The 22,528-nt window shown below is 41.9% G+C and overlaps 1 pseudogene; it reads left to right on the top strand.

Annotated features, from left to right (window-relative positions):
• Window positions 1-11,604: 11,604 nt before the first annotated feature.
• LOC139533999 (transcription termination factor 1-like) lies at window positions 11,605-22,512 on the top strand (annotated as a pseudogene).
• The last annotated feature ends 16 nt before the right edge of the window (window positions 22,513-22,528 follow it).

The following is a 22,528-nucleotide window of genomic DNA, read 5'->3' on the forward strand; positions in this document are numbered from 1 at the left end:
ACATAGGAGTTGTGTAGCAACACACACACACACGCACACACTATCAGGCTGAAAAGTAATGGAAAGTGTATAGGTTTGCACATGAAAGATAATTCATGCATTATAATTATTTGCAGGACTCTGTCAGCCACTTTCATTGGGGTTTCTACATGTACATGTGTGTGTGTGTTCTGTCTTCCAATAAAACGCTTGTTGAGCAAAATAAGAAATGCTAAGTAAATCCTCAAATCTGTAGAATCATGCAACCCAGATACAGTGCCTTCAGAAAGTATTTGCAATTTAAAATGTGTTTCATTGAGATTTTGTTTCACTGATCTACACACAATACCTCATAATGTCAAAGTGGAGTTTTGTTTGTTGAACATTTTAGAAATGAATAACAAATCTATAGCTGAAATGTCTTGAGTCAATAAGTATTCAACCCCTTTGGTATGGCAAGCCTAAATAAGCTCAGGAGTAAAAATGTGCTTAACAAATCGCATAATAAGTTGCATAGACTCATTGTTTTCAATAATAATTGTTAACATGATTTTTGAATGACTAACCCATCTCTGTACCCCACACATACAATTATCTGTAAGGTCCCTCAATCGAGTAGTGAATTTCAAGCACAGATTTAACCACAAAGACCAGGCATGCCCTAATCTATGGATTTCACATGACTGGGCAGGGGCGAGACCATGGGTGGGCATGGGAGGGCATAGGCCCACCCACTTGGGTACCAGGCCTACCCACTGAGGAGCCAGGTCCAGCCAATCAGAATGAGTTTTTCCTCACAAAAGAGCCTTATTACAGACAGAAATACTCCTCAGCTTCTTGATATGCCACACCTGTCAGGTGGATGTATTTTCTTGGCAAAGGAGAAATGCTCACTAAGAGTGATGTAAACAAATTTGTGCACAAAATTTGAGAGAAATAAGCTTTTTGTACGTATGGAAAATGTCTGGGATCTTTTATTTAAGCTCATAAAACATGGGACCATAACTTTACATGTTGCATTTATATTTGTGTTCAGTATATACGCACAGGCAAAATCCTAGAGGAAAACCTGGATCAGTCTGCTTTCCAACAGATGCTGGGAGACGAATTCACCATTCAGCAGGACCATAACCTAAAACAGGCCAAATCTACATTGGAGTTGCTTACCAAGATTACGTTGAATGTTCTTGAGTGGTCTAGTTACAGTTTTGACTTAAATCGGCATGAAAATCTATGGCAAGACTTGAAAATGGCTGTCTAGCAATGGTCAACAATCAACTTGACTGAGCTTGAAGACTTTTAAAAGGAATAATGGGCAATATTGTATAATCCAGGTGTGCAAAGCGCTTAGAGACTTACCCCGAAAGACTCACAGCTTTAATCACTGCCAAAGGTGCTTCTACAAAGTATTGACTCGGGTGAGAATATTCATGGAAAGTCACGCCCTGACCTTATAGAGCCTTTTTATGTCTCTATTTGGTTTGTTCAGGGTGTGATTTGGGGTGGGCATTCTATGTTTTTGTTTTCTATGATTTTGTATTTCTATGTTTTGGCCGGGTATGGTTCTCAATCAGGGACAGCTGTCTATCGTTGTCTCTGATTGGGAACCATACTTAGGTAGCCCTTTTCCCTCATTTCAGTGTGGGAAGTTGACTTTGTTTGTGGCACATAGCCCTAAAGCTTCACGGTTGTTTTTGTATTGTTTATTGTTTTTGTCGGCGTCATTTTCTTAATAAAATGAATATGTACGCTTACCACGCTGCACTTTGGTCCACTTCATTCGACGGCCGTGACATGGAAATTTCTAAAAACATGTTTTCACTTTGTCATTATGGGGTATTGTGTGTAGATGGGTGTTTTTTTGTTTTTTTTAATCCATTTTGAATTCAGGCTGTAACACATCAGAATGTGGAATAAGTCAAGGGGTATGAATACTTTCTGAAGACACTGTATAAAACGACAGCCTGAACTCTTTTACTAGTCTCAGTTTGATGTTTTGCTTGTTACCTTGTAAAAGACAAAGCTGCTTGTTTTTGGGGCGCCAGGGTAAAAGCCAGGGTAAAGAATGATTATCCACGGACACTGCAACTTTAGATATAGACTCAAGGTTTAATTAGAGCAACCACACAACTTCAGGGGATAAATAAATGATGAAATCCTTTGAACAGAGAGCTGGAACCTGCAAAGGCATCAAACTCTTAACTCGAGCTAACCCCTGCTCTTTACACCCCAGAGCCCCAGCATCCGGTATCAAAATAAAAGTCCTCCGATTACGGTCCCACACTATCACAGTACTGCTATGGTTTATTACAGCTTGTGTCTATGTCTATGTTCGTGTGTCTGTGCGTGTGAGCACAGACTTCTTCTCACACTGACTTCATTGATATACAGTAGACGTTGTCAATTCTAATCGGTCAGCTGGCAGTAGAGTTTGGTTTCTAATCTAGGTCTGAAGCTCTATTTGAACTCAGGACTACAGATAACCAAGGAACAGAGATTGGTCTCAAGGTTGAAAGTACTGCTTAATTGCCAACCCAATGCAACTTTGTAATGTCAGTGTTTAAACCTTGTGATTCACTCACAGAGGTGTCATGGGTTATTTTCTGGGCAGACTCGGTACCTTGCAAGGATCACGTCGATCTCTGTGGTCAAGAATTCTTTCACAATGATGAGAGACTGGCCATCGTCTGAGAGGGCAGGGAGTTTCAGAATCTGTTAAAGAAAGAGAAAAGAGAGACAGAGAGGGAGAGGTTGAGTGAGATGGTAACTCTGGTCAACTGAGATTAAATGGTTACATACACACGCATACACACACATACAGTAGCTCAGTGTAACTCACTTTATCAGGCTTGAAGATTACTACAGGTTTTGATTTGAAGTGCCACTGACATGCATTCAGCAACTTTGTTGCAGTGGATAGTTGAAGAATGTGTAACAAGTACAGCGCACGCACACATCAAGACTCATCGTGTCAAATCTCGTTTGTCTGAATCTTACTGACAGGAATCAGGCAATGACTATCATAATAAGCACTCATGGGTGGGAGATGGATATACGGCCTGCTTTAAGCCTTAAGTAAACCATCTTTTAACTCCTGTAATCACACATAATCCCTGGACTCTAGTGTGGAAACAAATGTGAGAGACCGAGAGGCTCAAAGGCCCTGGAAAATCAGCAGCTGCGCTTTTCTCACTTGTGGGAAAACTAAAGTATGGTTTAATGTATTGGGGAACTACAGAATCAATAGTGCTGTGAAGTCATTAGGTCTCATGTGATCGGGAAACACCCTTGCATTTCTCTCTGAATGTCTGAAAGCTACAGTTCCATGATGTCACATACCTCGTGTGTCTGGCCATGTTCACTAACTACTGTAACACCCTCTGGATACCACGCAGTACCACACCCTCTTACACACCAGCCAAGCTTCTGGGAGAGTGCACTGGTTCTCTTTTTATTACCATGGAGGTAACTCACTAGATCATAGTTGCCTCAGATTCCCGCAGGACAGAAAGACGATTGGCTGTAATGTGTGGGTGGTGTCAATTTAGACGTCCTGTCTCGGCCGCTTCATTACATTTAAAACGCATGGAGCCGGCCACATTGAAGTTTGCATTACATGGAAGTATGGGGTCATTCGAATCTGGTGTCATAGTTGAACGTAAGTGTTGCCAACTTATGTCTATTACATAACACACAATAGGCCAGGTTGGGAGTAAATGGGTGAGAAGGTTCATGCCAGCAGACCTGGGGAATAATGTTATTGACATGTACTGTGCATGTACTGTAACCAATACACTGTTAAGCTAGACTAGGAGTGACATTCAAAGTAGTCGCCATTTTATTATTAATGGATAACAGTGGTGTGTGTGTGTGTGTGTGTGTGTGTGTGTGTGTGTGTGTGTGTGTGTGTGTGTGTGTGTGTGTGTGTGTGTGTGTGTGTGTGTGTGTGTGTGTGTGTGTGTGTGTGTGTGTGTGTGTGTGTGTGTGGGTTAAAAAGCAGCTGTTAGGTATTAATAAGTGGGGTCATTTTAACCTCAGTCATAGAGATGAAATAGAGAGGTATGGAGAAGCGCTCAGCTGGTCTGTGAGTACATTCACTCCACAGGCATCAGCAGCCACAGAGGAACGTGACTTCGTACCATGCCTCACATTTTCAGCTCTCTCACACTCTTGCTCTGACACACACACACACACACACACACACACACACACACACACACACACACACACACACACACACACACACACACACACACACACACACACTGTCTCTCTGTCTGTGCTTCAGACCTTACCCCAAAGTGACACAGCATTCACTATTCTAAAACCACACTGGCTACTCACACACACACACAGTCAGTTCCTCTACCCTCCCCTGAACTCGCGATCTCCAAACCTGGGTGTAGTAGTATACGTGCCGTCTCACACATAGTATCTCTCCTCAAGCAACCTCTTCACCCACTGAAAATGGAAAAGATGACCTGAATGATTATAGGCAATGCTATTACTACCCTGCCACACGAGATTACAATTTAATACAGATTATAATTTAATACAATTATAATCATTATGTTATTATGCAATGTGTATTTGGATTAGCTAGGTTTGGCCTTGTAAAAAGAGGTTATGCTAAATATCTATCCAGATGTTATTTTATGTCACATGAACCTCTGGCATGACTGATGAAAAATGATTTCCGACCTTTTCTGTCTAAACACTTAAAATGCAAGGAATGTACATGCTTCAACATCATATTTTCAAATGATGGCAGGAAACATTTGTCATGTTGTTGTTGGCATTATACCAAATTGATGTAACAGTTCAACAATCCAACTACAATCCAACTACAAAAACTTACCCAAGGTCATGCAATTCACCATTGACACGTTCAAAGCAGTGGAGGCTCCTCAGAGGAGTAAGGGGAGGACAATCCACCTCAGTGAATTTCTTAAAAGTGAAAATAGTGAAACCTTAAAAAACGTATCCTTTTTAGATAAAACTATACTAAATGAATTCACGTCACCAAATAATTGATTAAAACACACTGTTTCGCAATGAAGGTCTACAGTAGCCTTAGCAGCACTCTGCAGGTTATCACCATGGTGTAGCCGGAGGACAGCTAGCTTCTGTCCTCCTCTGGGTACATTGACTTCAATACAAAACCTAGGAGGCTGTCACGACTTCCGCCGAAGTCGTTTCCTCTCCTTGTTCTTGCGGCGTTCGGTGTTCGACGTCACCGGCTTTCTAGCCATCGCCGATCCACCTTTCATTTTTCCAATTGTCTTGTCTTGTTTTCCTACACACCTGGTTTCAATTCCCTCAGGATTAGACGTGTATATAACCCTCTGTTCCCCCCCCATGTCTGTGTGTGGAATTGTTTGTTGTTTCGTGTATGTGCACGCTAGACTGGTTTGCGCTGGGTTATGTCAACCCATATTGTGTTTAGTGTTCTTAGTGCCGTGTGTTTTGTTCGCCGAAATAAAAGCCTCCTTTGGCTACCCAACTTCTGCTCTCCTGCGCCTGACTCCCTTACAGCCAGTTACGCATACCTAACAGAGGCTAATGGTTATCACCCCCTTCCATAAACTTACACAGTAATTATGACAACTTCCGGACCTATCAGAGCTCTTGCAGCATGAACTGACATGTTGTCCACTCAATCAAAATATAAGAGAATTAATCTAGTACTGAAAGCATAAGCTACAGCTAGAAAGACAATAGTTGAACAGTTTTTAACAAATACATTTCTTACAAAATTAAGGAGAAGCAAGAAAGAGAGGGAGAGAGAGAGCGTTAGAGAGAAAGAGAGTTATATTTGGTTGTACAGTCTTGAAGGAGTTCCCACATATGCTGAGCACTTGTTGGCTGCTTTTCCTTCACTCTGCGGTCCAACTTATCCCAAACCATCTCAATTGGGTTGAGGTCGGGTGATTGTGGAGGCCAGGTCATCTGATGCAGCACTCCATCACTCTCCTTCTTGGTCAAATAGCTTACACAGCCTGAATAGCTTACACAGCCTGGAGGTGTGTTGGGTCATTGTCGTGTTGAAAAACAAATGATAGTCCCACTAAGCGCAAACCAGATGGGATGATGTATCGCTACAGAATGCTGTGCTAGCCAAACTGGTTATTAAGTGTGCCTTGAATTCTAAATTACTCACAGACAGTGTCACCAGCAACGCACCCCCACACCTCCTCCTCCATGCTTCAGGGTGGGAACCACACAAGCGGAGATCATCCGTTCACCTAGTTCTCATCTCACATAGACACAGCGATTGGAAACAAAAATCTAAAATTTGAACTAATCAGACCAAAGGAAAAATTTCCAAAGGTCTACTATCCATTGCTCGTGTTTCTTGGCCCAAGCAAGTTTCTTCTTATTATTGGTGTCCTTTAGTAGTGGTTTCTTTGAAGCAATTCGACCATGACGGCCTGATTCATGCAGTCTCCTCTGAACAGTTGATGTTGAGATGTTTCTGTTACTTGAACTCTGTGAAGCATTTATTTGGGCTGAAATTTCTGAGGTTGGTAACTCTAATGAACTTGTCCTCTGCAGCAGAAGCAACTCTGGGTCTTCCTTTCCTGTGGCGGTCCTCATGAGAGCCGGTTTCATCATAGCGCTTGATGGATTTTGCGACTGCACTTGAAGAAACTTTCAAAGTTCTTGACATTTTCCAGATTGACTGACCTTCATGTCTTAAAGTAATGATGGTCTGTCATTTCTCGATGCTTATTTGAGCTGGTCTTGCCATAATATAGACTTGGTCTTTTACAAAATAGGGCTTTCTTCTGTATACCACCCCTACCTTGTCACAACACAACTGATTGGCTGAAACACATTAAAAAGGAAAGAAATTCCACAAATTAACTTTTAACGAGGAACACCTTTTAATTGAAATGCAATATAGGTGACTACCTAATGAAGCTGGTTGAGAGAATGCCAAGAGTGTGCAAAGCTGTCATCAAGACAAAGGGTGGCTACTTTGAAGAATCGCAAATATAAAATATATTTTGATTTGTTTACCACTTTTTTGGTTACTACATGATTCCATATGTGTTATTTCATAGTTTTGATGTCTTCACTATTATTTTACAATGTAGAAAATAGTAAAAAAATTGTTGGTGTGTCCAAACTTTTGACTGGTACTGTACATTATACCAAAGTCTTGATCCAACAATACAGAAAACAAACGATTGGTAGGTCTGATCACAGACAATGATGAGACAGCCTATAGGGAGGAGGTCAGAGACCTGGCCGTATGGTGCCAGGACAACAACCTCTCCCTCAACGTGATTAAGACAAAGGAGATGATTGTGGACTACAGGAAAAGGATGACCGAGCACGCCCCCATTTTCATCGACGGGGCTGTAGTGGAGCAGGTTGAGAGCTTCAAGTTCCTTGGTGTCCACATCACCAACAAACTAACATGGTCCAAGCACACCAAGACAGTCGTGAAGAGGGCACAACAAAACCTCCCCCTCAGGAGACTGAAAAGATTTGGCATGGGTCCTCAGATCCTCAAAAGGTTCTACAGCTGCACCATCGAGAGCATCCTGACTGGTTGCATCACTGCCTGGTATGGCAACTACAGAGGGTAGTTCGTACGGCCCAGTACATCACTGGGGCCTGCTATCCAGGACCTCTATACCAGGCGGTGTCAGAAGAAGGCCCTAAAAATTGTCAAAGACTCCAGCCACCCAAGTCATAGACTGTTCTCATTGCTACCGCACGGCAAGCGGTACCGGAGCGCCAAGTCTAGGTCCAAGAGGTTTCTTAAAAGCTTCTACCCCCAAGCTATAAGACTCCTGAACATCTAATCAAATGGCTACCCAAACTATTTGCATTGCCCCCCCCCCTCTTTTACGCTGCTGCTACTTTCTGTTTATTATCTATGCATAGTCACTTTAATAACTCTACCTACATATACATATTACCTCAATTACCTCAACTAACCGGTGCCCCCGCACATTGACTTTGTACCGGTACACCCTACACTGTATATTGTTATTTTACTGCTGCTCTTTAATTATTTGTTACTTTTATTTATTTATTTTTTTAGATATTTTGAAACCGGCATTGTTGGTTAAGGGCTTGTAAGTAAGCATTTCCCTGTAAGGTCTACACCTCTTGTATTTGTGACAAATAAAATGTTAATTGATTTGATTCGATATCTTGAAATAATCAATTGTCCATATATGGACATTTATCAGAGGAATGTATTTAAACAATAGCAGTTCAAAGAAATTGGGGCGGCAGGTAGCCTAGTGGTTAGCGTGTTGGGCTGTAACCGTAAGGTTGCTGGATTGAATCCCAGAGCTGACAAGGTAAAAATCTGTTGTTCTGCTCCTGAACAGGGCAGTTAACTCACTGTTCCTTGGTAGGCAGTCATTGTAAATAAGAATTTGTTCTTAACTGACTTGCCTAGTTCAATATACATGAAAAACAGTGGTCATGATGAAAGTATGGTCTTCTTCGCTCTGACTCTTTCCCTTGTCTCTAGCGCCACCTGGTGAAATAAGACTCTCTCCTCCCTGTCCCTGGCCTGTCTGTCTCACCAGCGATGTGCTTCTCTGTGTACAGAGGGGATCCAATCTCTCTTTTCAATGTTATGACTGTCCGTTCCTCTAGAACGTACCTGCCTGGTTGGTGGCACCAGCCTGCCCTATGCAGCACCCGGGTCCTATCTATAGAACGAAGCCCCGGTGCTGAAGCAGGTCTGAGTTTGAGTTCTAAGATCAAGTTTCTGGGTCTGTGGCCTGAACACTTTGGTCTGAAAGGCAGGCCAGGGTCTGGGAGAAGAAAGGTGGTTCTGTCAATGGTTCTTGACTGGTTCCTGTTCTGGATCTGTTTCTGGCTGTGTGTGGAGGGTCTTGTTGGATGGGGCTGACAGGGATCTGTTTACGGAGGGGTCCAGAGGGGTGTGTGTGGTGCCCCTGTACCAGGCCAGGTGGGAGTGGAGGGGTGTGGCTGTGTTGGGTCTGGTCCCACTGCTTAGTCTCTTAGTGGAGAGGTGGGAAAGGGGTCTGGACCTGAAGACCCAAGGTGTCAAAGCTCTCCTGGATTCTGTGTTTTAAACCCTCAAAGGACAAAGTTCAACTCTGTTAGTTTAAGATTCTACTTGAGGTCCTGGGACACAACAAGCAACTCCAGTCTAGACCCCATGTTTTGCAGTTTGCTATAGTTTATGTTCAATATGCAGTGTTTATCATTTGGCAAGCGATTGCATCAGTCAGATATTCCCTGACCAACCCAGTTGCTGTTTGAGGTGTGGCTAAACTTTCAATCCTGCACTGGGTCTTACTGTTGTAAGTCTCTGGTCAGTGTGTGATCAGACCCCAGGAAGCAGATGTACAGGCCCAGACCTCTCTGCAGCAGTTCAACAGCCTCTCTACTCTCTGTATTACTTGGGTCCTGACACAGAAGCCTGCCTCCCATGGGAAATTTAAAAAGACACAATCGCAGAACCGCAAGTCCACATGTAACGGCAGCCTTCCTCCTCTTCAAGAGAAGAGAAGGTGTAGCAGGGATCGGACCAACACGCAGCATAGCCAGTGCTCAACACTTACACTTACAACAATACAAAATGTGGCAAACCGATACAGCCCTATCTGGTGCAGAGAAAACACAAAGACAGGAAACAACCACCCACAAAATCCCAACACAAAACAAGCCACCTAAATTTGATTCCCAATCAGAGACAACACAAAACACCTGCTTCTGATTGGGAACCATATTAGGCCAAACATAGAAACAGACAAACTAGACACACAACATAGAATGCCCACCCAGGTCACGTCCTGACCAACACTAAAACAAGCAAAACACACAAGAACTATGGTCAGAACGTGACACCACAGCACAGAGCAAAAAACACACATTCACATGGATCCAAAAACACACAGCAAAGGCAGACACAGATGGACAAACAACCTCATACTCATTTTATCCTGTGGATCAATGCTGAGGAACAAATAACATCTAGAATTAAAGTGTGAATGGGATTGAAGCACCCCTAATTAGAAGCTGAGATAATTACCATGTTTTTCTGTTTCGTCTTTTTAGTACTTTTTCCTTTGAAACACCGTACACCTGGCGACTGTGTCAGTGTGCATGCGCCCGGCCCGCCACAGGAGTCGCTAGAGCACGATGGGACAAAGACATCTACAGTGATGCCTCAAGCACTGCAGTGCCCTGGACCGCTGCGCCACTCGGGAGGCCATTATTTTGGAAGTCATCTGTATATCACAGGAGGCTGCTGAGGGGAGAACGGCTCATAACAATGGCTGGAATGGAGAGTGAATCGAATGGTATCAAACACCTGGAAACCATGTGTTTGCTGTGTTCGATACCATTCAATTTGTTTCTGTTCCAGCCATTACTATGTTGCATGGATTCACTCTGTGTGAAATAATAGTGTTTAACATGATTTTTGAATGATTACCTCATCTCTGTAACCCACACATGCAATTATCTGTACGCTCCCTCAGTCGAGCAGTGAATTTCTAACACACATTCAACCACAAAGACCGGGGGGGGGGGGGGGGGGTTTACCAATGCCTTCGCAAAGAAAGGCACCTATTGGTAGATGGGATTGGAAAAATAAGACATTGAATATCCCATTGAGCATGAGCATATTAATTACACTTTGGATGGTGTATCAATACACCCAGTAACTACAAGATACAGGCGTTTTTCCTCAGTTGCCGGAGAGGAAGGAAACTGCTCATGGATTTCACCACGAGACCAATGGTGACTTTAAAACAGTTTCAACATTGTAGTTACTCTGCATTACTAACCTAATTGACAGAGTGAAAAGAAGGATGCCTGTACAGAAGAAAAAATATTCCAAAACATGCATACTGTTTGCAACAAGACACTAAAGTAATACTGCAAAAAATGTGGCTAAGGAATTCACTTTATGTCTTGAATACAAAGTATTATGTTTGGGGCAAATCCAATACAACATATTACTGAGTACCACTTCATATTTTCAAGCATAGTGGTGGCTGCCTCATGTTATGGGTATACTTGTAATCGTTAAGGACTGGGGTTTTTTTCATGATAAAAAAGAAACGGAATGGAGCTAAGTACAGGCAAAATCCTAGAGGGAAACCTGGTTCAGTCTGCTTTCCACCAGACACTGGGAGATGAGTTCACCTTCCTGCAGGACAATGTCCTAAAACACAAGGCCAAATCTACACTGGAGTTGCTTACCAAGAGGACAGTGAATGTTCCTGAGTCACCGAGTTACAGTTTTGACTTAAATCTACAGTGCCTTGCAAAAGTATTCACCCCCTAGGCGTTTTTCCTATTTTGTTGCATTACAACCTGTAATTTAAATAGATTTTTATTTGGATTTCATGTAATAGACATACACAAAATAGTCCAAATTGGTGAAGTGAAATGAAAAAATTACTTGTTTCAAAAACTTCAAAAAAATAAAAAACAGAAAGTGGTGCATGCATATGTATTCACCCCCTTTGCCATGAAGCCCCTAAATAAGATCTGGTGCAACCAATTGCCTTCAGAAGTCACATAATTAGTTAAATAAAGTCCACCTGTGTGCAATCTAAGTGTCACATGATCTCAGTATATATACACCTGTTCTGAAAGGCCCCAGAGTCTGCAACACTAAGCAAGGGGCACCACCAAGCAAGCGGCACTATGAAGACCAAGGAGCTCTCCAAACAGGTCAGTGACAAAGTTGTGGAGAAGTATAGATCAAGGTTGGGTTATAAAAAAATATCTGAAACTTTGAACATCCCACGGAGCACCATTAAATCCATTATTAAAAAATGGAAAGAATATGGCACCACAACAAACCTGCCAAGAGAGGGCCGCCCACCAAAACTCACCGACCAGGCAAGGAGGGCATTAATCAGAGAGGCAACAAAGAGACCAAAGATAACCCTGAAGGATCTGCAAAGCTCTACAGTGGAGATTGGAGTATCTCTCCATAGGACCACTTTAAGCTGTACACTCCACAGAGCTGGGCTTTACGGTAGAGTAGGGAGAAAAGAATAAACAAACATGTTTGGTGTTTGCCTAAAGGCGGGGACTGGGAAACTGGTCAGAATTGAAGGAATGATGGATGGTGCTAAATACAGGGAAATTCTTGAGGGAAACCTGTTTCAGTCTTCCAGAGATTTGAGACTGGGACGAAGGTTCACCTTCCAGTAGGACAATGACCATAAGCATACTAAAGCAACACTCGAGTGGTTTAAGGGGAAACATTTAAATGTCTTGGAATGGCCTAGTCAAAGCCCAGACCTCAATCCAATTGAGAATCTGTGGTATGACTTAAAGATTGCTGTACACAAGCGGAACCCACACAACTTGAAGGAGCTGGAGCAGTTTTGCCTTGAAGAATGGGCAAAAATCCCAGTGGCTAGATGTGCTAAACTTATAGACATACCCCAAGAGACTTGCAGCTGTAATTGGTGCAAAGGGTGGCTCTGCAAAGTATTGACTTTGGGGGGGGGGGGGGGGTGAATAGTAATGCACTCTAAAATGTTCTGTTTTATTGTCTAATTTCATGTTTGTTTCACACAAAAAATATTCAGCATCTTCAAAGTGGTAGGCATGTTGTGTAAATCAAATGATACAAACCCCCCAAAAATCAATTTTAATTCAAGGTTGTAAGGCAACAAAATAGGGAAAATGCCAAGGGGGTGAATACTTTCGCAAGCCACTGTACTTGAAAATCTATGGTAAGACCTGAAAATGGTTGTCTAGCAATGATCAACAACCAATTGAACAGAGCATGTGCTAGCTGTAACACCCTCTGGGCCATGTTCACTAACAACTGTAACACCCTCTGGGCCATGTTCACTAACAACTGTAACACCCTCTGGGCCATGTTCACTAACTAGTGTAACATCCTCTGGGCCATGTTCACTAACTACTGTAACACCCTCTGGGCCATGTTCACTAACTACTGTAACACCCTCTGGGCCATGTTCACTAACTACTGTAACACCCTCTGGGCCATGTTCACTAACTACTGTAACACCCTCTGGGCCATGTTCACTAACTACTGTAACACCCTCTGGGCCATGTTCACTAACTACTGTAACACCCTCTGGGCCATGTTTACTAACTACTGTAACACCCTCTGGGTAGCAGGGAGTTAACTTACTAGACTAGATCATAGTTGCCTCAGATTCCTGCAGGACAGAAAGATGATTGACTGTAATGTGTGGGTGGTGTCAAATGTACAGTGTCGACCGCACTGAAGTTTTCAATAATTTAAAACACATAGGCTCGTCCACATTGAAGCTGTCACTACATGTACAGTACCAGTCAAAAGTTTGGACACCTACTCATTCAAGGGTTTTTCTTTGTTTTTACTATGTTCTACATTGTAGAATAATAGTGAAGACATCAAAACTATGAAATAACACATATGGAATCATGTACAGTAGTAATCATGCAGCGGAATGAGTGAGTTTCTGAAACCAAGAGTGTGCAAAGCTGTCATCAAGGCAAAGGGTGGCTACTTTGAAGAATCTCAAATATAAAATATATTTTGATTTGTTTAATACTTCTTTGGTTACTACATGATTCCACACCCGTCTACCGGTCGTCCCCGCCTCCCGCTAGCACAGCAGGCGGGAGCCTGGGGCGACAGAGTGCACTAGCTAGCTTGATAGTTAGCGACACCATGTGCTAACTTGATAGTTAGCTAGCTGGCACACAGTGTCACAGCAGGCCGGAGGCTAGGGCGACACCGGGTACTGGCTAGCTTGTTAGTTATTGACATTGTGTGCTTGCTAATTAGCTAGCTATCATCCGGTGTCACCTCCCGTCTGCGGTGTAACGGAGTCCTTAGGACTAGCTGGCTCCCTGACAAAAAAAGGTTGCAGTTTTGAAACTGCAGTAAAAGTGCAATAACTGCAATCGACTGGGGTATTTTGGACGCAGTAATTGCAGAATAACTGCAATGTCACTGCAAAATTACTGCAGTACAAAAAAACAGTCCTATTTTGGATGCAGCATTCTGCAGTTATACTGCACTATGACTGCAATCTTCTTTTGTAAGGGCAAAGTTAGCACACAGTGTCCTTCGCTCCCGCCTGCCAAACACCTGCCTTCACGGTTGTTAACAGAACTGCGGGAAAACAGTGCCTGGCAGGCGGGTGTGAAGGACACTGTCTACCGGTGTACAGCTAGCTAGCTACCATTGTTGCCCCCGCTCCTTCTTCTGTGGGGTTTATAGGCTGTTGGCATCCAACATTACTGTGCATTAACAGCACCTTCTGTATTGGAGCACCCCCGCCTCCCGCGGGCTGCAATTGAACCCTTCTCACTTGTTGTGGGATAGGAGGAGGATGCAGCGGAAAGGAGTGATAGTAGGCTTTGTAACGTTTCTAAAACATGGAGTCGTTCTTTGCCTATGTGAAGAATAAACTGAATGAAAGAAAGTACAGGGAGGAAAAACTGACAGGCAAATCGTATATATGAGTCTCCCCTGTGAGCAAAACGACCAAAAAAATTGACGTCCATCGGTGTCAGGCGGTGCTCACAGGGTCATTTAAACACATTGGATACTGAGGGGAAAAAGGTTGGTGCTGCTTTTGGCTCGTATTTTTAAGACCTGAGCTATTAATGATTTTTGTCAGCATTAGGCTGAGTGACTCACTCATACACTAGTTTTGTGGCTTTCGTCCAAAATAAATACGCTATACTATAATGCAGAGTTACTGACACATTCTTTGTGATCATCTTTAATAAATACAATTGTTGACCAATTTAAACTGCCCATGTTGTGTGTGAGAGAGGTAGATTGATAGCCTATCTAGGCTAGAGAAAATACTGTATCCTAATGTTGAAAGGCTGCCAATGTATTGACTGTGTAAGTCATGGTGGATAGGAATAAGAAATGTCAGGACAACTTCTCTCTTCAATTACGAATCTTTAAGTAACTCTCCAGACGGTAGGCTACATTGTAACGATTCTCCTCTTCGTCTGAGGAGGAGTAGGAAAAGTCGTACCAATGTGCAGCGTGGTAAGTGTCCATAATTAGATTTTTAATAAATCAACATGAACACGGAACAAAAAAAACACGAACAAAATAACCAAAACAGTTCTGTATGATGAAACACAGACACGGAAAATAACTACCCACAACCCATAGTGGGGAAACAGGCTACCTAAGTATGATTCTCAATCAGAGACAACGATCGACACTTGCCTCTGATTGAGAACCATACTAGGCCAAACACATAGAAATATAACACACAGAACAAAACATAGAATAACAACATAGAATGCCCACCCCAACTCACGCCCTGACCAAACTAAAATAAAGACATAAAAAAGGAACTAAGGTCAGAACGTGACATACATGTTCTCTAGTATTCAGACCTGACATCAGACCGAGCACTGTGCACCGTGGCATGGATTACTTTTATCAAACCAATCCAAACCAATTTCAGGCTGTGTAGACTAATACTGTAAAGTATATCTACATTTACTTCAGAACAAAAATATAGGCTATTATAATGACTTATACCTGAGTTAAGCCTATAGAAATAGCATACCAAAATCTATTTATATTCGTCAATAACACACAACACTCATCGCTGGCCATTGCTGACTGTATTTAGCGTCCTAAAATCACCACATAAAAGTTCTCCAATCGCAAAGATTTTAACAACAGAAGCACAATTAACAGATCTCTGAACACTTCAAAATATTATCTGCCTAACTATAGTGGTGTCATAGCAGCAGTGGTGTAAAGTACTTAAGTCAATATACTTTAATGTACTACTTAAGTAGTTTTTTTTTGGTATCTGTACTTTACTTTAATATTTATATTTTTGACAACTTTAACTATTACTTCACTACATTCCTAAAGAAAATATTTTACTCCATACATTTTCCCTGACAACCAAAAGTACTCTTTACATTTTTAATGCTAAGCAGGACAGAAATGGTCAAATTCATAAGTTTAACAAGAGAACACGTGGTCATCCCTACTGCCTCTGGCCTGGCTGACACACTAAACACAAATGCATCTTTTGTAAATAATGTCTGAGTGTTGGAGTGTGCCCCTGGATATCCGTAAATGTAAAAAAAAATTATAATGAAAAGGAAATTGTGCCATCTGCTTTGCTTAATTGTTTTTTTTTCTCCATTGTTTCCTAAATGTGACAGCATGGATAGGCATGAACTTATGCAGTTGTGGGAAAAGTACCCAATTGTCACACTTGAGTAAAAGTATAGATACCTTAATAATAACTTTTGGTTGTCAGGGAAAATGTATAGAGTAAAATATTTTCTTTAGGAATGTAGTGAAGTAATAGTTCAAGTTATAAGGAATTTTAATTGATTTAAAATGTTACTTTTACTTTTGATACTTAAGTATATTTTAGCAATTACATTTACTTTTGATACTTAAGTATATCTAAAACCAAATACTTTTAGACTTTTACTCAAGTAGTATTCTACTGGCTAATTTTCACTTTTACTCGAGTAACTTAATATTAAGGTATCTATAATTTTACTCAAGTGTGACAATTGGGTACTTTTTCCACAACTGCATAGCGGGAATATTAATCTAGACCTACAAATCCTAATTGTTGGAAATGACACGAATGCAGATGGGAGACTCATGATCAGAATACCAAGCAGGCAGCCATTGCGAGTGTAGTTTACCAGTCAAATTTCCAGGGTTAGATGTTCCAATATGTTATATTTCTATAGTAGGTCCACCACAGAGTGGCAGTAGCTAGCTTTGGTCACAGTCACACACGCATACATTGCTAGCAGCAAAGAAGAGATTTGCATTTGTGGCTATGTCGCTTTTGTCACCAAAGAAGTTACGGTGTTACTTTCCCCATTTGTTCAACCTGGTGAATTAATTTTTCTTTACGAGTTTTATCATATTTGATTTACACAGCTAGCTAGTCTATTTGGATGTACTATCACTAGTTAGCCCAACATTGATCACACTTGTGCGCGTATGTACGAAAAAAGTGAACTTGTGTTTTAATATGCACGTATTTTGCTAATCGAATTATGGTAGCTAGTTAACGTTACATAGCTGCTTAAGCTCATGCCTATTCATGCTGTCACATTTAGGAAACAATGGAAAAACATTAATGTTGTTTTTCTGTTACAGATCGAGAAAACAGGTAATACTGTAGCCACCATGCTGGGGACTTCAACGTCCACTGAACAGGGGGCTAGTGAGAATCTCATAGTGCTTGAGATATGTCGAATATCCCCTCTTAAATTTGAAGACACTCCTGTATTAATCTCATCAGTGGCCCCTGATACAGTCGAGGAATCCATAAAAGCCAAAAAGAAAAAGACTAAAGCACTATCTGAACAGGGACCAAAAGAACCGGCAATTGAGCATAATCAAAAGGATGGTCACCAGTTGACAGTCGAGAAAAGAGGTAAAGAACCTAAACATAAAGAGCGAACAGTGACCGAGCTGGAAGTGGTGGAGAAAGAGAGGAAGAAACTTAAAAAAGGAAACGAAGAGAAGCAGCAACATGTTATTAAAGATGAAATGGAGGTACCAGATCCTGAGGAACAAACTGGAGGGAATACAAAGAAAAAGTCAAAGAATCTTCAAACACAACAGGGGCGAGCGGATTTAGTGATTGCTGATGAGAATAATATGAATACCCTGAAGAAAAAGAGAAAACACAATGACATTGAGCCAGAACGGGTGATAGACAGTGTCCTCTCAAAGGCTGCAGTAGATGTTTCAGCTGTAACTGTGCCAGATGAGGCCAGAAAGAGTAAGAAGAAGCACAAGAACAGACAAACAGAACTTGAGGAGGGAGCGGAGAGCTGTTGGACAGTTTCAAGAACAGCAGATGATCCAGAAATCATAGAACTGCACCCTGAAATGGTCAAGAGAGGTAAAAATGTGGTAACTGAGACAGAGGAGAATGTAAAAAAAAGGAAACGAAATAACAAAAAACACAGAGAGTGTGAACTGAACGATTGTCCAGATAAAGCAGACTTTCCAGGTTTAAAAGAACAAACTGAAAGAAAATTGAAGCCAAAGAGGCCAAAAACGTATGGAAAGTCTGCAGCTGTGGAGGGCAGCGGGAGAAAGAAAAACCACAGCAGAGAGTCAGACAAGGGAATGGACAGTGTCCACTCTGCAGAAGGTGTTTTGGATTTAACTGTTCCAAATGACAACAGGACTCATGATGCTGGAACAAACGGTGAGACAGAGGGCGCCCATTCAGTCATGGTTGAGACAGGGACCCAACACAACAAACCCAGCCTAAAGGAAGAAACTCAATGGTGAGTAGAAGGAAACCTGGTTCACTTGTATTGAAGTGTGAATCTAGCATGTTTTGAAAGAGTGATTTCCCAAATGAACACAACCATTGACAGTATGGCAAATCCACAATAATTGTAATGTATGCCCAACAAAAACCGATGGTTGCAAAGTTAAACAATCCATACAACTCTAGGCACAACAATGACTTTTAACCATTTCCACTGATTATTTTACAAACATACATTTAAGCTACTTGTAGAACAGTGCAGATGCAAAGGTTGGTTACAGAATGAGTGCACCAGCTGCACAAACCCTCATTCTGTTACCAAACTTTGCATCTGCAATGTTTTTAATTTGTTAACTTGTTTGACATACATTTTAAAGTGAGATTTGAGTCCCCGCATCACTCTGTTACTGTGGAGTCGCCCAGTAGCATTTGCTGGTGAAAACCAGACATTTTGTGAATGCTGTGTACCAGAATTTCATCTGGAACCGCTTCCTGTGGAGAGAGGAAGACATGTCTCTCCTGCTCTGTCAACTCAGCGGTGTGTTTAGACGTCACGTTAATGATTTTCTCCCCTCACTATGCTACAGTGTGGACGAGTGGCAGGCTCTGAATGATCTCAAAGAGTTCATTCCCAATGTTGAGTCAAAGTCGGTTGACGAGATCCATAAGATGATAAAGTATGATCTTGATCGATTCAAGGAATTCCGAAGACAAGGTAAGCTTATTCTTCAGTCACTCATGGTCACAGCATTATGTAACATTGTAGCAATGATATGTAAGATGTTACTGTGTTGAGAGATGTGACAGATTGTATTATCATATATTTTATCATTTAGACCCAATCAGTTAAGCCCATGTGGAATCTTCTGTTGTTCCCAGGCCTTTCCCTGCGAAGTGGAAGATTCAATACGCAGGAGAACGACCGACTCATGAGTAACGTCTACGACTTCCTGGCTCTCACTGGGATTCAGAGTGGCTCTAAGCTCTTCCATCCACAGCGCTTCAAAGGGGAAGAAGCAAATATCAAGAAGTTGAAGTGTCAGCACAGATTCCATGAAAGAATAGGTGTGTCATCTTGTAGCCAGGTTCATTCGATTAGAAAACTTTATGACAAGTTTTATCCACATTACATTCCTGTTCTTCAGCATTGTCTACAGTGGCCAAAAAAGTATGCTTAGGAATTTCCCAGAAAACTGATCTCACCTCTTCCTTACCTGTTGTTCCAGGTGAAGGAATACCCAGGCCTTGGCATCACGTCTATATACGGGGGAGGAAAATATTTGATGGCAGCAACTACAAGGGCAGGTAAGACGGGGCTAGTTACTATAAGGAAATGACCCTCACTATGACGGCTTACGTTATGTTGCCTCTAAATACAATGTACGAAAGTATAGTAATGTTGAATTTACATTTTCTTGAATTAGTGTTCACAACTGTGCTATTGTTCTGATACGAACCACTTTATGGTTTGCTAATATTTGCAGACATTGAGGCACTTTGAATGCTTATTTCCTTGATTTCCTTACCGAAGGTTCACCGAAGAAGAACTTCACACTGTGAAAAAACTGCAGACGTTGCACGGCAACAAGTGGGCGAAGATCTCGACGTTGACTGGCCGAAGCGAATCGGCCCTAGAGAAACGTTTTGCTCAAATGTGTAAGTCATTGGGAACTGGAATCCGCATAAGGTGACTCATCGCCACTGTTCTCCCCCAGCGCCTTAGTTATTGTTTTTGTCTTGTTGATGAAACGGAAGAGAGGAATGTCCAGCATCATGGTAAAAAATATAATCACAGTACATATTCTGCAGTTCTAGCACGCGTGCAATGATGTCCGAAGGAAAATAACTGATGTTTGAAGTAACTTCTTTGGTGTAATATCCCAAACAAATGTGTCAGTTTCACCAAGTACAGATTACAGCTTTAATATATTGACTCTGACATCCTTGCTGGACATCCTGCTCCACTCATCTTTTGGGGAAATGGTTGTTTGTGTTTGACGTGGGGCAATGTTCCCGCTTTGTTTGGTGTCTATTTCTCAGCCGCAAACAAAGGTGCGTGGACCAAGGAAGAACTGAAAAGACTAATGGAAGCTGTGCGGAAGCACCTGGTGGGACAGGCAGAGCCTGGCAGTGGACCGGCCACCATCAGGAAAGACAAACTGTACAACAACATCCCCTGGACAGATGTGTGCCAGACGGTTGAAACGCGCCACTCGTCCCAGTGTCGAATAAAATGGTGGGCAGGGAGTTTCAGGGGTAGCTGTTACAAAATAAAACCATTCTCATTGAATTGTTTACACAAACATTGATTCAGAACTTTTGTCTGACTTTTGAGGCTGTATTTGATACAACCTTTCCAGGTTGGGTGTTTTGAAGCACATACTGGCATATGGACAACCAGTATTCAGTGGAGGCACGAAATCATTACAGGGCAAAGTGGATTTGATCAAAGCGTAAGTGTGTTGATTTCCATTCAATCTGTGTGATGGTGAATCTGTTTTTTGATTCTTTGTTTAAGATGTATTAGCCCGTTTTAGTGATGTTACTTGGACCTTTCTGCACTGTCCTGATACACGGGACAAAATGTAGACTTTTGGTCCTGATATCTGCATGTGAAACTGTTGCATTGTGAATCTTGATTCATGTCATTTTTGACCTTTTCAGCTTGAATGCAATGCAGGTGGAAGATGTTGCAGGTATCGACTGGGAAGAAATTGCTCAGACAATTGGGTAAGAGGTTATTAAACACAGATTATTTTTTAGACAATGTGTCATGGACTGAGGGAGGTTTGTATATTATGTCAGTTAACTTTTTGGATTGTCAAGTCTTTCAATACAATGCTGAGATGTCATTGAATTAGATCAATGCATGACAAAGCCTTTACAAATGTTTTCCATCTTCTAGGAGTGTGGAATGCAACCGTGCATGTCAGTGTGATGTAATGCATTGCTATGTGCTAACATTTGTATAATTTTTAAGGGATGTTACGCCGCGCTATCTACAGACACACTACTACAGGCTAAAGGTAGCCAACGTTCCGTTGTGGCAGAGCATGTCCTTCTGTGGTAGGTGTAAGCTACTGTCATACAAACACTATCCTCTTATTTTAAAGACAAGGGCAGTCCCACTCCTTTTGTATTTCTTGTTTATTGGACAGGATAGAGAGAGCGCTAGAGGACTGGGTCAGATTCAAACCCATGCTCACAGTGGTAGTACACAGTACCTGTGAGCCTGAGGCAGCGGCTTAGACCACTGTACAACCCCAGGCGACCTCCCAATATTGTCAGTCGCTAGGTTTAGCATTTCGTTAGAATAGTTGTGAATCAATAGGATCAGTGATGACATAAAGGGAGAAGAAATGTCACTAGGTCCTCCTTGACCGTACTATTTAAATAGAATGGTGCTTTGGGGAACAGAGCTTTGATCTAGTCCCAAATCACACCTATTCCCTATAAAGTGCATTCCGTTTGACCATGGGCCCCGGTCAAAAATAGCACACTATATAGGGACTAGGATGCCGTTTGGCACGCAACTTGTTTGCTGGAACCGTTTGCAGATTTGATTTCTATGCATTTTCTTTTCAGAGATCATTGACTTCCTCAACAGTAGAGTTCTCCCCAATTTTGAAGAGCGCCTCAAAGTTCTGATAAAATCAGGATATGTGGTGTCCAGAAATGATCCTCAAGAGCTCTTCCTACTCTCTGAGATCTTTTGATAATGAGGACGGCGACTACTACAGCGAGGTTCAGAACAGCTGATGAAAACAAAGCACGTGGACCTGGCTTAAGGCCCCACTGTGAGGGTAGCTGTGTGCCCCTCTGTCTCACAATTAAGGATTCAGCTCGTTCATGGAGGTGGTTAATGATGATCAACTTATGTCACGCCCTGGCCTTAGTTATCTTTGTTTTCTTTATTATTTTAGTTAGGCCAGGGTGTGACATGGGGGATGTATGTGTTTTGTATTGTCTAGTTTTTTTTGTATGTTTATGGGGCAGTGTTTAGTCTAGGTGTATGTATGTCTATGGTTGCCTAGATTGGTTCTCAATTAGAGACAGCTGTCTATCGTTGTCTCTGATTGGGAGCCATATTTAGGCAGCCATATTTAGGCAGCCATATTTAGGCACAGCCATAGTCATTAGGTAGTTTGTGGGTGATTGTCTGTGTAAGTTGCCAGTGTCTGCACTTATTGTTTGTATAGCTTCACGTTCGTCTGTTTTGATTAGTCTGTATAGTGTTCGTTTTCGTCTTCATTAAAGAGAGAATGTATTGTTATCACGCTGCGCCTTGG

This window comes from Salvelinus alpinus, chromosome 11, assembly GCF_045679555.1.
Source record: "Salvelinus alpinus chromosome 11, SLU_Salpinus.1, whole genome shotgun sequence".
Classification (NCBI taxonomy): Eukaryota; Metazoa; Chordata; class Actinopteri; order Salmoniformes; family Salmonidae; genus Salvelinus; species Salvelinus alpinus.